The 14,180-nt window shown below is 45.5% G+C and overlaps 1 long non-coding RNA gene across 2 annotated transcripts; it reads right to left on the reverse strand.

Annotated features, from left to right (window-relative positions):
* Positions 1–988: 988 nt before the first annotated feature.
* On the reverse strand, positions 989–13,973 carry LOC139045168 (uncharacterized). Of its 2 annotated transcripts, none has more exons than XR_011503052.1 (3): positions 13,286–13,973; positions 13,059–13,184; positions 989–1,723 (listed from the first exon to the last, which is right to left on the reverse strand). It is a non-coding gene; the product is annotated as an uncharacterized lncRNA (long non-coding RNA). The 2 variants fall into 2 exon arrangements; XR_011503053.1 differs by having other exon boundaries at positions 991–1,723; positions 13,324–13,971.
* Positions 13,974–14,180: the final 207 nt, after the last annotated feature.

Consider the following 14,180-nt stretch of genomic DNA (forward strand, 5'->3'; position numbering starts at 1 on the left):
CTCGATGTGTGAGCACGCAGTCAGGGCTGTGGCCCAGGACAGGCTCCAGAAAGACTGACCAGGGAGAGCTCTTCAGACAGCACAGTAACTGTATCAGTCTGCTGGGGCTGCCATAACACAGGCTGGGGGCCTTCAACAACAGAAATGTATTTCTCACAGTTCTGGAGGCTGGAAGTCCAAGATCAAAGTACTGGCAGGGTTGGTTTTCTCTGAGGTCTCTCGCCCTGGTTTGCAGATGGCCACCCCCTTGCTGCCTCTTCATAGAGTCTTTCTGTGCACTTGAATCCCTAGGGTCCCTTTGTGTGTCCGAATTTCTTCTTATAAGGACACCAGTCAGACTGGATCAGGTCCCACCCTATGGCCTCATTTTAACTAACTCACAAAGACTCTATCCCCAAATACAGTCACATTCAGAGATACTGGGGGTTAGGACTTCAACATACGAATGGGAGGGGGGGTGGGGACAGACAATTCAGCCCATATCAGTAATATACTAACTTAACAATAAATTATTTATATGGCAAAGAGGAGGGTGCCTTTTTCTAATTAGCACAAAGGTACCATATGGACAGCTGCTGGCCCCTTAAAGCTCAGTGGCTCCAGAGCTTCTGTGTCCTGCTTGAGCAGAGAAGCTATTGGGAAGGCTAGAAACCTCGTGCCTGGGTCCAACCTTCCCGGGGACACAGGCAGCCATTCCCTCCGTGAATCTTATCAGCAGCCCAGCTGATGGTGAGTGGGGTTTCATTTCCATGACCAAAAGGACTTTCTCACCTTTGTCCTCTTTTCATTCTGGAGACTTGCCCCCTTCTCCCTCTCTCCTGCCTTTCTCTCCTCTCTCCTCTCTCTCCTTCCGTGAGACCCAGCACAGTCTCTTCTATGAGCTTGGCTTTTTTTGCAAAGGACAAGAAGATAAACCGTCTTCACTTTGACTTTGCTTTTGACTCTGCAACACCAACCTCTCCTTACACAAGGGCCCACAGCCACCCCGCCACCCTTGGATTTTGGGGTAGGGAGAGGGGAAAAAGCAATGAGAAGAAAAAATCAACTTCTCAGTGAATTAAGCTGACATGGAGAGACACAGTGCCAGGCAGAGTGAGAGCTCAGCAACATGGACCATTATAATCATCATCATTATGATTAATGTAATTATTACTCTTACCACAACCATATATGAAGCAGCACTCAGAGTCTATGGTCTGAGGAAAGAGCACCAAGAAGCTGGTGTGTAAAACAGTGCTGTCCAACAGAACTTTCTGCCGCAATGGAAATGTTCTCTCTCTGCATTGTCCAACAGGGTAGCCACTAGCCACATACGGCTACTGAGGACTTGAAATTTGACTGACACAAGTTTAAGTTCCAATAGCAATGGAGCTAGCTGCTATTCTATTGGGCAGAGCAGATTTATAAGGTTTTTATAGCAGCTGACAATGGAGAATGTTTGAGCATTTTCATTCCGAATAATATAACAATTCCCACTCCATTTCCCAGCCATGCCCTGAGCCCAGTTTAGCATCTCTGCCCACTACAAAGACCAGGACTACAACTGTACAATTTCTACAAGCAAGTCCAAAGCCAACAACAGCACTTGGAAGCCTCCGGGGGGTTTTTCCATGTCGAAGCTTTGACATTCCCAGTTCATTCTGCACAGCAGGAACGTCAGGGCGATGCCATCCTCTCATGACTTTAGTTTGCAACACCCTCTTTCCCAAGCTTTATGTGGCATCTGAAAAAAAAAATCAAAGTGGAACTCAAATTAATTTTGTTTTTGTACATTGGTGCAGACTTTGATGCCCCCTCTCGAGACCCTCTGAGATGCTATAAGGCATGCTCCGCCAGGCCTGGAGCTGCGCATCCCATACCGGTGTCCCAGCTGCCAAGTGCAAGTCCTCTGAGCACAATTAGGATTTTTTACCAGCTGCCTTAATGGTGTGCCCACTGGAAATGTGTATCTTGGCACAGCCAGGCCTCTAGGCTCCTGTCACCTTCTTACGGCAACTGGAATTGGCACTGCTGCCCCTGGAAAATGGGCACCTCTCATCTTTACATTCTGCATGAATCGCTCCGTTCTCTGAGGAGCAGGGCTTGCCTCAGACGCCTGCAGACATAACAGACGGGCTGCTTTTCCCGCGTCAGACTTTTCCCAGGGGCTGGAAGGAGGCCGAGAATCTCTCCTGGAGCCGCTGGAATTTTTCCTCTCCTCATTCTCTGGCCTCTCCAAATTATATAATTTCCTTGGAGCCGCGTGTTTTTAAAGTCTCTCATTCACACACCTTTGCAAATATTCTCAAACAGTGTGTGTGCTTTAAAGGCACACTTGGCGAGTGCACAGAGTTGGATGAAATCTGATGATCTCTCCCTGTGTGAAACGTTTCTCTGACTCCCCATCGCTTATAAAATATAGTCCAAGCTCATTAATAATAATAAATGAGGCCTTTTATGATCTGGGTCCTACTTGTGTTGACAGCCTCATCTCCTTCTCTTGTTACCTTTGCTCCAGTAATGCTGAGTGGTCTGCAGATGCTCAGATAAACCCTGCTGTTTCGCTCCTCCACATATTTGCCTATGTTGTTCCCTCTGCCCAGAACACTCCCTTTGTCCACCAGGGAACTGTCCTTCCCTAGTACTCAGGCCAGCAGGCACCTGCTCCAGAAAATTTTCTCCTCTTCCTCTCTCTCAGAGAGTTACCCTTTCCCCCGCCCATATCTTAAATATTTCGTGTGTTTCACCTGTCTCCCTATATTGTATTTTGTTTCCTTGCCCATCTGTCTCCATTATTGGACTGTGAGATCTTTGAAGTCTATGGCTGTGTCTTTTCCGTCTGAACTTCCAGAACCAATTGCAGTGCCCGCTCGTAACTGCCAATTACAACTGAATTGAAATGAGTAGAAAGAGCACCTGATGTGAGAAGGATGTGTGTTTCCCACACTACATATTCTCTTCTCAACAAAGTTTTGTTGAATCAACTTGAATCTACATGTCTTTGGGTACAATTATCATCTGTGCATTTAAAGAAAAAGATGTAAATTGCCTAAGAAATACATTATGCCAAAGCTCAACAAATGAAATGAAGAAAGAAGCCAGCAAGCAACAAAAGGAAGAAAAGTAGACATGTGTGGGAAGATTCATTCAAGATGTGTTCTGTGGGCTCCAACTCCAAAAGACAACCCAAATCTGCCCATGTATTGCCACCTAGTTGTGCCCATCCTGGTCCAGGCCCCACCATCTCTCACCCCGATCTCTGCAGCAGCCTCTTTTCACTGTTTCCACCTGCCCTGTTATGGACTGAATGTTTGTGTCTCCCCTAAAGCCATATGCTGAAGCCCTAACCCCCAGTGTGACAGTACTAGATGGTAGGGCCTGTGGGAGGTGATTAGGGTTAGATGAGGTCACGAAGGTAGAGTCCCCATGATGGAATTAGTGTCCTTATAGAAGAAGAAGAGAGACCACAGCTCTCTGTCTGTCACGTGAGGACACAGCAAGAAGACAATCGTCTACAAGCCAGGAAGTGGGCCCTCACCAAGAACTGAATCTGCTGTCACCCTGACCTTGAACTTCCCAGCCTCCAGAACTGTGAGAAATAAATGTCTACTGTTTAAGTCACCCAGTCAACGGTATTTTGTTGTAGCAGCCTGAGCTAAGATATGTCCCCATATATTCCAATGTCCACCCAACACAGTCAGCTTTTGCCAAATATAAGTCAGATCAAGCCATGCTGCCTTAATGCCCATTGACTTAAAGTGACACTTGAATATAACACACATTCCTTTCCCCAACACACAAAGACCTTCCATGTCCTGGCCGCCACCTCCTTTCTAGAATTCTGTCTTACCCGCCTCTCTCTTGTTCACATGCCAGTCACATGGCCTTCCTTCAGTCCCTCACACTATTGGGCTATTGCCCAAATGACATTCCTGCAGCCCTTTGGATGGCTGGCCCTTAAAATAAAGACATCCTGTCATTGAGACCTTCCCTTAGTACCATATCTAAAGTCACATCACAGTCTCTTTCCATCGTGTCACCTGTCTCATTTTCTTCATAGCATTTTCAGGACCTGATACACCTTCTTGTTTATTTACTTGTTCATTCTCTGTCTTCCCCAATTAGGCTCTTTCAGCACAGAATACCTGTCTTATTCACTATTCTATTCTAGCATCTAGAACAGAGCCTGGCTCAGGCGGTGCTCAGAAAAGATTGGTTATTGAAAGGCTAGTATAGGCCTGGCATTGTGCTAGACACTTCCACAAACAGTATTTCACGTTATCATGTCCAGAAGGGTTTCTTGCAAAAATTAGCAAGGACTTGTCAATGATTTCCAGTTTTCTGACACACCTGGGGTGAGTTCATTCATAGTTTCTTTGAAGTCGAAGTGAGTCAGAGAGTGTGACTTCATACCCAAGTCCATCCACATCAAAGTGTTCATGGATGAATGCAAGGGCAGCAGAATTAATGCGACCTCACGATGAAAGGTACAGGAAGCTGCCACCTAAGGGACTGCTGTGGGTGGTGACGGTGCCCTGCCAGGGTCTGCCCTCCAGCTCCTGATCACTCCAGATCCAATGTGCCAATAAATTGTGCTGAAGTTTATCCATCTTAAAAGCAGGTTTAGTCCTACCTGCCCACCCCTGTAGAAGCTGAAAAGATGAATGCAATTTTGGAAATTTTGGGATTCTCAGAGCAAAGGTTAATAGAAGGTTAGGTGGTGCTTGTAGGAGAGCACTGTCATACGGAATCATGGAATTTTCTTCAGGTTTAAAAAGAGCGCCGGACTTGGAATTGAATACTGAAGTTTGGACCCAGATTCTTGTGCTTAGGAGCCCATGGCTTTGGACAGCTCACTTAACCTCACCTAGTCTATTTTCTCCTCTGCGAAAAGTAGTACTTACTCTATTCACCTCAGAAGTTTGTCCTAAGGGAAGAACTAGAACGGCTCTCGGTAGGAAAGTGTTAAAACTGTAAAGTGCCATGCACTATAGTTTGTTGCTTTAATTATTATCAAGTCCTACTTCCCACGGAATCAGAGAATGACAGAGTGTTAGAAATTAGGAATTCAAACCCTTTCACATGATATATGTGTGCTCATATGTTACACGGGTTAAAGAAACAATATGCTTTTGATTGTTTCCCACCCACCCGAGAAAAGAATACTAATACATATATGCCAAGCTAACAACAGGATGAAGGATCAAATGAGTACTTGGGACAAAATGCTATGGGAGTTTGGGGTGGTGGCCTGGGGTACCTTTGGGGAGCCTCATAACCAACTTTCCTGCCCTTTAAGGCTCGCTCCTCCCTCAAGCCACCCTATGTAGTGGCTCCAGAGGTATTTCTCCAACAAAAGGTAGTATAAGAAAGTGGTTAAAGATGCAGGTTTTGGACCCAGGCTGCTTGGGTTCAAATCCCAGCTGTGCTGTCTAACTAGCCAGTTATTTCAGTTCTCTGTTGGGAAAGTATCTGTATCTTCCTCTTAAAAGGTTGTTTTGAGGATTAAATGAGTTAATATATGTAAAATATAAAATATACTTAGCATCCTGTCTGGCACTTTATAAATATTTACTACTATCATTGGCCATCCCTGGTAATCTAGTGGTTAAGATTCAGCACTGTTACAGCCCTGGCCTGCATTTGTTTCCAGTTACCACCTGTTGGTCAGTTGTCATACTGTGGTGGCTCCATGTTGCTGTGATGCTGAAAGCTATGCCACCAGTGTTTCAAATACCAGCAGAATCACCCATGGTGGGCAGGTTTCTTCTGATCTTCCAGAACAAGACAGACTAGGAAGAAGGACCTGGCCACCCACTTCTGAAAAATCTGGCCATGAAAACCGTACGAATAGCAGTGGAGCATTGTCTGACCGGAAGTGAGAGGATGGCGCAAAAAGACTGGGCAGCGTTCAGCTCTGCTGTCCACCGGGGCGCTACGAGTTGGAATCGACTCAACGGCACTAACAGCAAATTATCATCAGATTGTTCGTCTGATCCTATCACTGGCCTCGTCAACATTTTCTCAAGGGGTCTCATTTCCTGCCAGACAGAGGCGACAACCCTTCGCAGGTTGTGGAGTCCTTCCCCTCCCCATCTCAGCAGCTTTTGCTATTACTCCCCTTCCCTCCAGCCAAATGAATGATTTGCTTTTCTTGCTGCTCTTCTTGCCTTCAAGGCTTGACTCTGCTTCCCAGAGTTGGAAGTACCTTCCCTTTTCTCTGAACTCTTACAGAATCTTGTCACTGTCTTACGGCACTTCCAGTTCTAGTTTTTGAAGTCTCTTTATCTTTCCCGTAAGCTCTTGGATGGCAAAGATTGTGATTTCTGTGACTTGTCTACTTTGTAATATCCTGAACGGGCCCTTTGACTGTCACAGGTATTTAGTAAGTGTTTGCTGAATGATAAACGGCCTGATGTGGTCAGAGGTGGCATCACAGAAATGATAGTTAAACTGTGTCTTGAAGGGAGCACAGGCTTTAAGAAATCATTATTGGGGCCGGCCTTGTGGCCGAGTGTTTAAGTTGGCGCACTCTGCTTCTGTGGCCCAGGGTTTCACCAGTTCGAATCCTGGGCACGGACATGGCACTGCTCATCAAGCCATGCTGAGGCGGTGTCCAACATGCCACAACTAGAAGGACCCATAACTAAAAATACACAACTATGTACCTGGGGGGCTCTGGGGGAAAAAGGAAAAATAAAATCTTAAAAAAAAAAATCATTATTTATTTCTGTTATCGTGCAGTAATTAAGAGCACACGTCATGTAGCTAAACTACCTGGGTTCAGATTCTGATATTGATGCTCACTAGCTCTGGGCGAATTGCTCACTTCTCTGTCACTCAGTTTTCTTATCCATTGAATAAGGTTAATAAAAATACCTTCTTCATGGCATTATATTGTGAAGATTATCATATGAACATCGGAGCATCCTGGCACATAGTAAGTGCTCAATGAATGATAACCATTATTACTATTATCATAAAAGTAATAAAGGCTTCTTGTAAGAGGTCCAGGAATACAGTAAAAAGTGGAAGAGTTCCCCACTCCACCCAGCAATCTTACCCCACAGACATAGCCATTGCTATTGGTTTAGTGAATATCCTTCCAGAGGTTTCATGAGTATAAAATATATTTAGCAACATAAACAAAATCATATCATGTGGACTGTTCTTCAAGTTGCTTTTTTTACGCAACCATATATCATGCTTATCTGTCTGTGTCAATACATGTGATTCTGCTTTATCCCTTTTAACACCTGCCCAGCACATCAGTTTATGGATCTATGATAATTAATTTAGTCAGTGCCCTATTGCTGGCCACTGAGGCTTTCTCAGTTTCCCTGCATGATGAACACTGTGCAGTGGGGGTCTCAGATGTGCGACTTTGTCCACTCGTGATGGTGCAGCTGCAGGATAAAGCCCTGGATGTGATGCTGTGGCCAATAAAAAATATCCATACTGATGAAGAAGCACCTCAGTTCCACATCATCATCCTTGGTCCATGGCATGTTGTCATCATTTGTCCTTGCGCAGCCCTCTTGTATGATATCTGTTGATCTATGTTTGATAATAATGGACACAATCATCATGTTCTAAAGTTCCACGGTTGTTTCCTACTGGCTCTCTGGAAAGATAGTAACAATTACACTCAAAGGATGGGATTTAAATAGGCAGAGAACAGTAGCTAGAGCTGCTTTTGTCAGGGAAACAATTTGAGTACTCTGGGAGGTGGGAATAAAGAAGGTTTGTTGACAGTCCATGGCAGAGAGTGCAGTCTAACTTGAAAAGAAGTTTTCTTTACTCAAGTTGTGGGACAGAAAGTCAAACTAGAGACTGAGGAGTGAAGCCGAGGAGCTAGGATCTTACACCAGGCCGTAAAATGAATCTCACAATGCAAGAGATATTTTACAAAGATTTACCTGGGGACAGTAGTCAGGATAGATTTTCACTATTGTAATTCACTTATTCAGGAGGCAAGTAACTTTTTACAGTAAAGACACCTTGTATCAGTCATGAGAGATTGGGTATGCTGCAATGGCAAATAACCCCCCTAAAGGCTGGATTTAAACAATTACAGTTTATTTATCACTCATGCTACCTGTGCATTGGTTGGAAGAGGGATGGGAAGGAGGTGGTTCTGTTCATCATTTATCAGAGTCATTGAAGGATGCAGGCTGATGAGCAGTCACCATCTCCGATGCTGCTGGCTTCCAAGCCGGAGGGAAGGAGCGGTTTGGTAGGTCTTGCATTGGCTATTAAATGCTTCAGCCTGGAAGTGATACACTTCACTGCCTTTCACAACTCATTGGCCAGAACTAACCACTTGACCCCATCTAGTACCCCAAAGGGGAAAGTATAATCCCATCACATGCCCAGCACGAGGAGAGCTGTATGTAATTGGAAACATGACTACTGCCCATCTCCTTTCCATTAGCTAAAATATCCTTCCAGAAAATCTCATGACAACTAAGAGAGAAGGGCCAAATGATGCTATTGTATCTAGTGTTGCTTCAAAATATTGGGCTAACGACAGGGCTTGAATATGCTTCGAAACAGTCTTGTTCTATAGGTCAAATATTTTGATAATGGCTTTGGATGAAGTGGAATAGCATGAAAAAAGCTTTTGGAATAGGTGAAAATCTGTCCAAGAAAATCTCCATAGCAGATCCACTCTCCTTCCACCTAGTGTCTTTCCCTCTCAATTTTCTCTTCCCTGGCTCCTTAGACCTTCTATGGGGCTTATATGGGATACATTCAGACTCCAACGGATTCCCTGTTCAAGATGTTTCCGGGGCATGGGGCTGGCCCCATGGCCGAGTGGTTAAGTTTGCATGCTCTGCTTCGGTGGTCCAGGGTTTCACTGGTTCAGATCCTGGGCAAGGACCTAGCACAACTCATCAAACCATGTTGAGGTGGCGGCCCACATAGCACAACCAGAAGGACCTGCAACTAGACTATACAACTATGTACTGGGGGGCTTTGGAGAGAGGAAGGGAAAAAAAAAAAGATGTTTCCAGGGCAGAGTATAAAGATAACAATGATAATCATAATAATGATCGTAAACCCTGCAGTAGTAATTTCTGTGTGTCAGTGCTTTCCATATATTAACTCATTTATCCTCACACCAACCCTATATGGTGGGTATTTTCCCTATTTCTTTTTTACGAATGAGGAAACTGAGGCACAAAAAGGTTAAATAACTTACCCCAAGGTTATCAGACAGTGAAATTTCCAAAGGTGGATGTGATTGCTAGGGCAAATGGTAGGAGAAATGTTCTAGAACATTCCCCTCCCCCAACTGCAAACCCCTAGCTACTGTAATTTACTACAAAAATCTCCATATTTTACTAAACTTTTCTACACCAACCCATGCCCCATTAATTTCCGCCAGTATTCAATCCAGAGAAATGGCACCACAGTGAAAGTTCATAGAGCTGACAGATCCTTTAATAGGCTTGATCTGAAAACCTCACATAAAAATCAGTCATGCTGTCATCTTGGTAGAGGACTTGCTTTGTTTCTGCTAACTAGTCTCCTTTCATGGTCATTCATAATCCCTTGATGTTTGCTTCTTTCCTTTTTTTTTTTTTAAACTCTGAATACTTTTATAATTTCACCATGAAAAAAATCTCCTTTCATGGTGCATTTCTTTCCCCCCCCCAGGTAGCAGTAACCTTTGAAACACACACTAACATTCCTATATCTTTAAATCTGGTTACTCCTCGCTTGGCTTCAGGCTAATTAGGGTGAACGATGATGATCGTTCTTGCTCTTTTATAATAACTTTCGCCTGAGACCTGTAGAACACTTTATAAACATTAATTAAGCCTCACAACACCTCTGTGAAGCAGGGACCGGCAGGGAAAGTGCAAAATGAAAATGAACAATATGCTAAGTATGTGACATAAGCCGGAAGTGAGATTTCCATTTCATGTTTTGCATTTTCCTCTTTTCAGTGTAGACATGATCAGAGAACTTCAGCGTTGAAGACATATCTGGCTTCCTTGCAGCTTTTCTTCTCTAGTTTAAAGTCTCAGCTATTGGCACTTGTCCCTCAGGCCCATTCTGTGGCCCTCTGGATCTTATGTCTAGACTACAGAAGGAGCCTTTCCTTAGGGTCTGGGGCCACCCTACCACCCTTCCCCCAGTGAGGAAGAGGGCAGGCTTGTCGTCAGGACAGTCTAACCACACCTGTAACATGGGAGGAAAGAGAGCGAAGAAGGGACTCCACGTTGATGAGAAGGGATCCAGGGCAGCCGTTGGCCCAACCTGATTCTATTCATATAATACCTTGACTCATCCCAGGCACAACCTCCACCTTCTGGTACTTATGGTGTGGCCCTTAGGACTCCATTTTATCTGAAACTCACTCTGTCTTAGGGAAGATGGGGAAGTGGAGAGTTAAGGGTCTTAGACGTTGGGAAACTCTGGGTGTATGATTGATGTGCCTATGAGAAGGAGGGTGGCTGAGGCATTGGGACTGACACCCCAGAGAAGTTGGAGAGATGAAGGCTGCACAAACCCTGGTCTGGGAGCTGGGGTGGGCAGGATTCTATGGTGAGGGGCATGAGACCTGGAAAACCAGGCAGTCACCAAGATCAAGGTCAAGGTCAAGGATAGGTCAGCAGCTAGGAATGCAACACAGGGGAGAATCACTCAAATGGACCACTGGACCAGCTCTGTGGGAAACAGTTCAAAGTTCTTCAACAGAGAAGAGCAATGCGGTTCCTTTAGAAGACCAGGGAGCCGTATATTCGGGAGGACTTGGGGGGCTTCACCACTGTTTTTGTTCGGAGAAAACCTTGTGCTGGTTCCATTCAGCCTTCAGGTGTGGACCCAAGGACTTTCCTTTCCACGGCACTACCTTGCTGCATGCCCAAGGGCCCCACCCTCTTTCTTGGGTGCTTACAAGTGCCCTGAGATATTGTCTGTTGGGTTGGTCACATGGGTTAAGTCCAACTGCGACAACATAGCCAAGTTTGGGGGCGCAGTCAGTTGTCATTCCTGCTAAATAGTCAGTGAGAAGTCCTCAGCAGATGCCAAAGGACAAGGCAACTAATGTTGCCCCTGGACATGAGGGGTGCCCAGGGGCATGGGAGTGGATAATGAGTGGTCTGTGGAGGCTCTTTCTGTTCATGCCCCTATAGCCCCTTCACATCTGGCCCTGTTACCTCAGACTCCACCAATCTTTCTCTCCCATTTGGCTCTCCCCTATTCTTGAAGCACAGGGGATAGGGCTGGTGACGAATTTTGTTCTCATTTGTAGTATTTCTGCCAAATGTTTTGTCCTTTCTGTGGGTCTTTCCACTTCCCTAATGGCCTAAGCTTTTGAAACTCAAAAGTTAGGAAGAGTCTTTTCCCGGCTCTGTTTGCCATTGTAACATCCTTTCTCTGAGGAATCCACACAGAAGAGCCCAGCTGCTTAAAGGGAGCAGGGGCACAAGGGAAGCATCAAGGAAAGAAAGGAAGTATTGGGATTTGGGAAAGCATTGGTTAATACAATACAAGGATGTTAAATACTTTTCTCCCACAAAACTAATTCCTTAAAGGTTGACCTAAAGTTGGTGGTTTCACTTGGGTGGAAAAACCGTTGGGTAGCTCTTGGCAGATCTATTGGACTTCTGTATCTGAAACATCAGTTGGGTACCCCAGGATGAGCACAGAGGGGGAACACTATGGCTCTCATCAAACACAGCCAAGGAGGTGGAGGAGCGGGCAGGTCTGGGAGCAGCAACCACCCCATGGGCCACCTAGGACCCAAAGGAAGAGGGGATCTGGAGGGTCTCTCCCTGCCTGCAAATATCCTCACATAGCAGAAGAGCCACAAACAGCTGCCAGGGTGAGCAGTGGGTGTGAGGAGCTGAAGTTCCATCACAAGACTGGGGTGGGCGTGGGGGCAGAGTCTCTTTGTTCAGAAGCAGGGCCCTGGATTGAGGATGATACGGCCTGGGAAAACCGAGACCCCACCAGAGTGGAATCAAATTGCTTTTTCTGGTTCTTGCACTCTTGAGGGTAATTAAAAATGGATTGTTTCATGATTCCATCCCGTAACTGTCCAAGTTCTGAGTCTAGGCTCCAAGGTGAAGGGTTGATGTTGAAAGGAAAGATCGTTCTGTTTATAGAATACTGCGGTTTATATAATTCCTATATTTAAAGTTTATGTATAGGCAGTAAAACAATTCCCTCAAAATATAATCATCTGAGGTTGATTTTTTAAGATGAAATGAAGCATCTAGATGGACCTTGATACTTGTCCACGTTGACTGAATTAGTTGAACTGGGTTAAATAGAAAATACTGGCTCAACCACAGACATACTACGATTCTTGAGAAATGGACTTACCTTCTGTCTGGACTCTACATTGCGCTGTAACATGCACTCCCAGGCAGCTGTTAATGTGAGCTTGTAATTGACGTGAAAACCTGTGCGAAGGATTTCAATTCTCCTAGTGTCTTTACCATCAATGGTATACACGCACACACACACATGCACACAAACTTGTTAGAGTCAGTCAAGGTACACAGCCCCAAAAGGCACTTTACAAAAGGGGGAAGGAGAAAATAAAAGAAATCTGAGATTCTGGGAGGCAGTTTACAGCAATCACCAAACTCGAAGCTCTCCATTTAAATTTGATTCATTTCCAATTTTGAAAGATGTCATTGGTGTAAATGCAGGACACATTCGTTTTGGGGTGAGCGGAAATGTCCCCAACTTCTGGTGGCAGCGGATACATCTGAAAAATGGAATCGAATCAATTTTGCTCCCCAGAGGGACAGGTAGAGGACTCCCATTTCCTGCCAATTCAGTTGGAAACAATGAGGAGAGAGAAAAAAAATGGAGCCCTCCCTTCTCTTTCTGGCCTTAGACATGAACTCCAGATAAGATTCTGGAAAACAAGCAGCGTTTTGAACAGCCGTTTGCCCTCTTCAGCTGAGAAAACAGCACGGGCCAAACCTAGGAACTGGGGCCACCTCTATTGTGAATGTGGCCAGGCTGACTTATTGTCGCCAAAGAGCAAATCACAAAATGACTGAGATAAGGAATATAATAACATTTTCACATGAACCTTACATTCTTACCTCTTCTATAGGAAAGGATATCCCTGCAGGAAGGAGGAAGGTGGGGCCCCGCCCGTGTCCTCCAGCGGTGCTGGGACTGCATTGTCCAGGCCTTTTGTGGGACACAGGAAGAGGCTACGGAAGTTTCTACAGGAAAACAGAGAAAAGTTCAAACATAAACAGCATCCAAAAAAATTTACCAACAGTGAACTAGATTTCCTCCCTGAGCCTTCCACGCTTCCACGCACCACCGGGCTGGCAGATTTTAATCTTGGATTCGATTCACCTTGGTAACCTCCAGCGTGTATGATTGTGCTGTTTCCCTGCTTAATAAGTCAGGAGGATGTGTTTTCTATGGCACTGGAGACAAAAACAACCTCTTTCCAGAGACTGTATCCTGGCCTGGCCGGAGTCCGTTCTGCCTTTTCCATTTGTCATTTCTGGGGAGGGCACGGCTTCCCTGAAGTCCCGTGTGGGACAGGGCGGCTCCTTTTCTACAGGCTTTGAACAAAAGCCGAAAGTCGCTGAAACACTGCTTCCCACAACAGGGCAAGGTTTGGGTTCAGCTCCCCGGTTTGGACCAGAGATGGGTCTCAAGAAGCTCACTCGGAAGGGATGTGAGAAGAGCTGTGTCCCCACTCAAGTGAGGGCTGGAATTTTCCCTCCCCACCCCTCTGCTGTCCTCTACTCACCAGGGCTCAGAATAAGCTGCCACAAGAATCTCCGCGGCCCAGCTGGAGGCCACACGGCTCTCTGGTTTTAGGGATGAGTTATGAAAAACCGCAGCTCTAACAGGGAAAAGTAATTCCATGGTTAAATCTGGAAGAAAAGGGCCAACATGGAAAAAGAGAGCAGTTTAGGGGGATTCCCTCCGGCGTTCCTAGTCCTTGTGTAGGAAACCAAAATGGCTCCCCTTCGCCTCAGGCTGCGGAGATGGGTGACAAAGAACGGCAGAAAAATGTCACCAGATCCCTGACTGGGGGCTTGAGGGAGAGGGTCTTCTCAAGGACAACGTCTGAAATGTAAGGAATTTCTCTCCACTTTTCCCACTGATTGAAATGCCTTGGACTCTGGCTGGGAATTGTGGAAGCGACTTCCAAACTGGCTGTGATGAGGGCCGCCAGACTCTAAAAGGAGCATCCA

Source organism: Equus asinus, chromosome 4 (assembly GCF_041296235.1).
Source record: "Equus asinus isolate D_3611 breed Donkey chromosome 4, EquAss-T2T_v2, whole genome shotgun sequence".
NCBI classification, from domain to species: domain Eukaryota; kingdom Metazoa; phylum Chordata; class Mammalia; order Perissodactyla; family Equidae; genus Equus; species Equus asinus.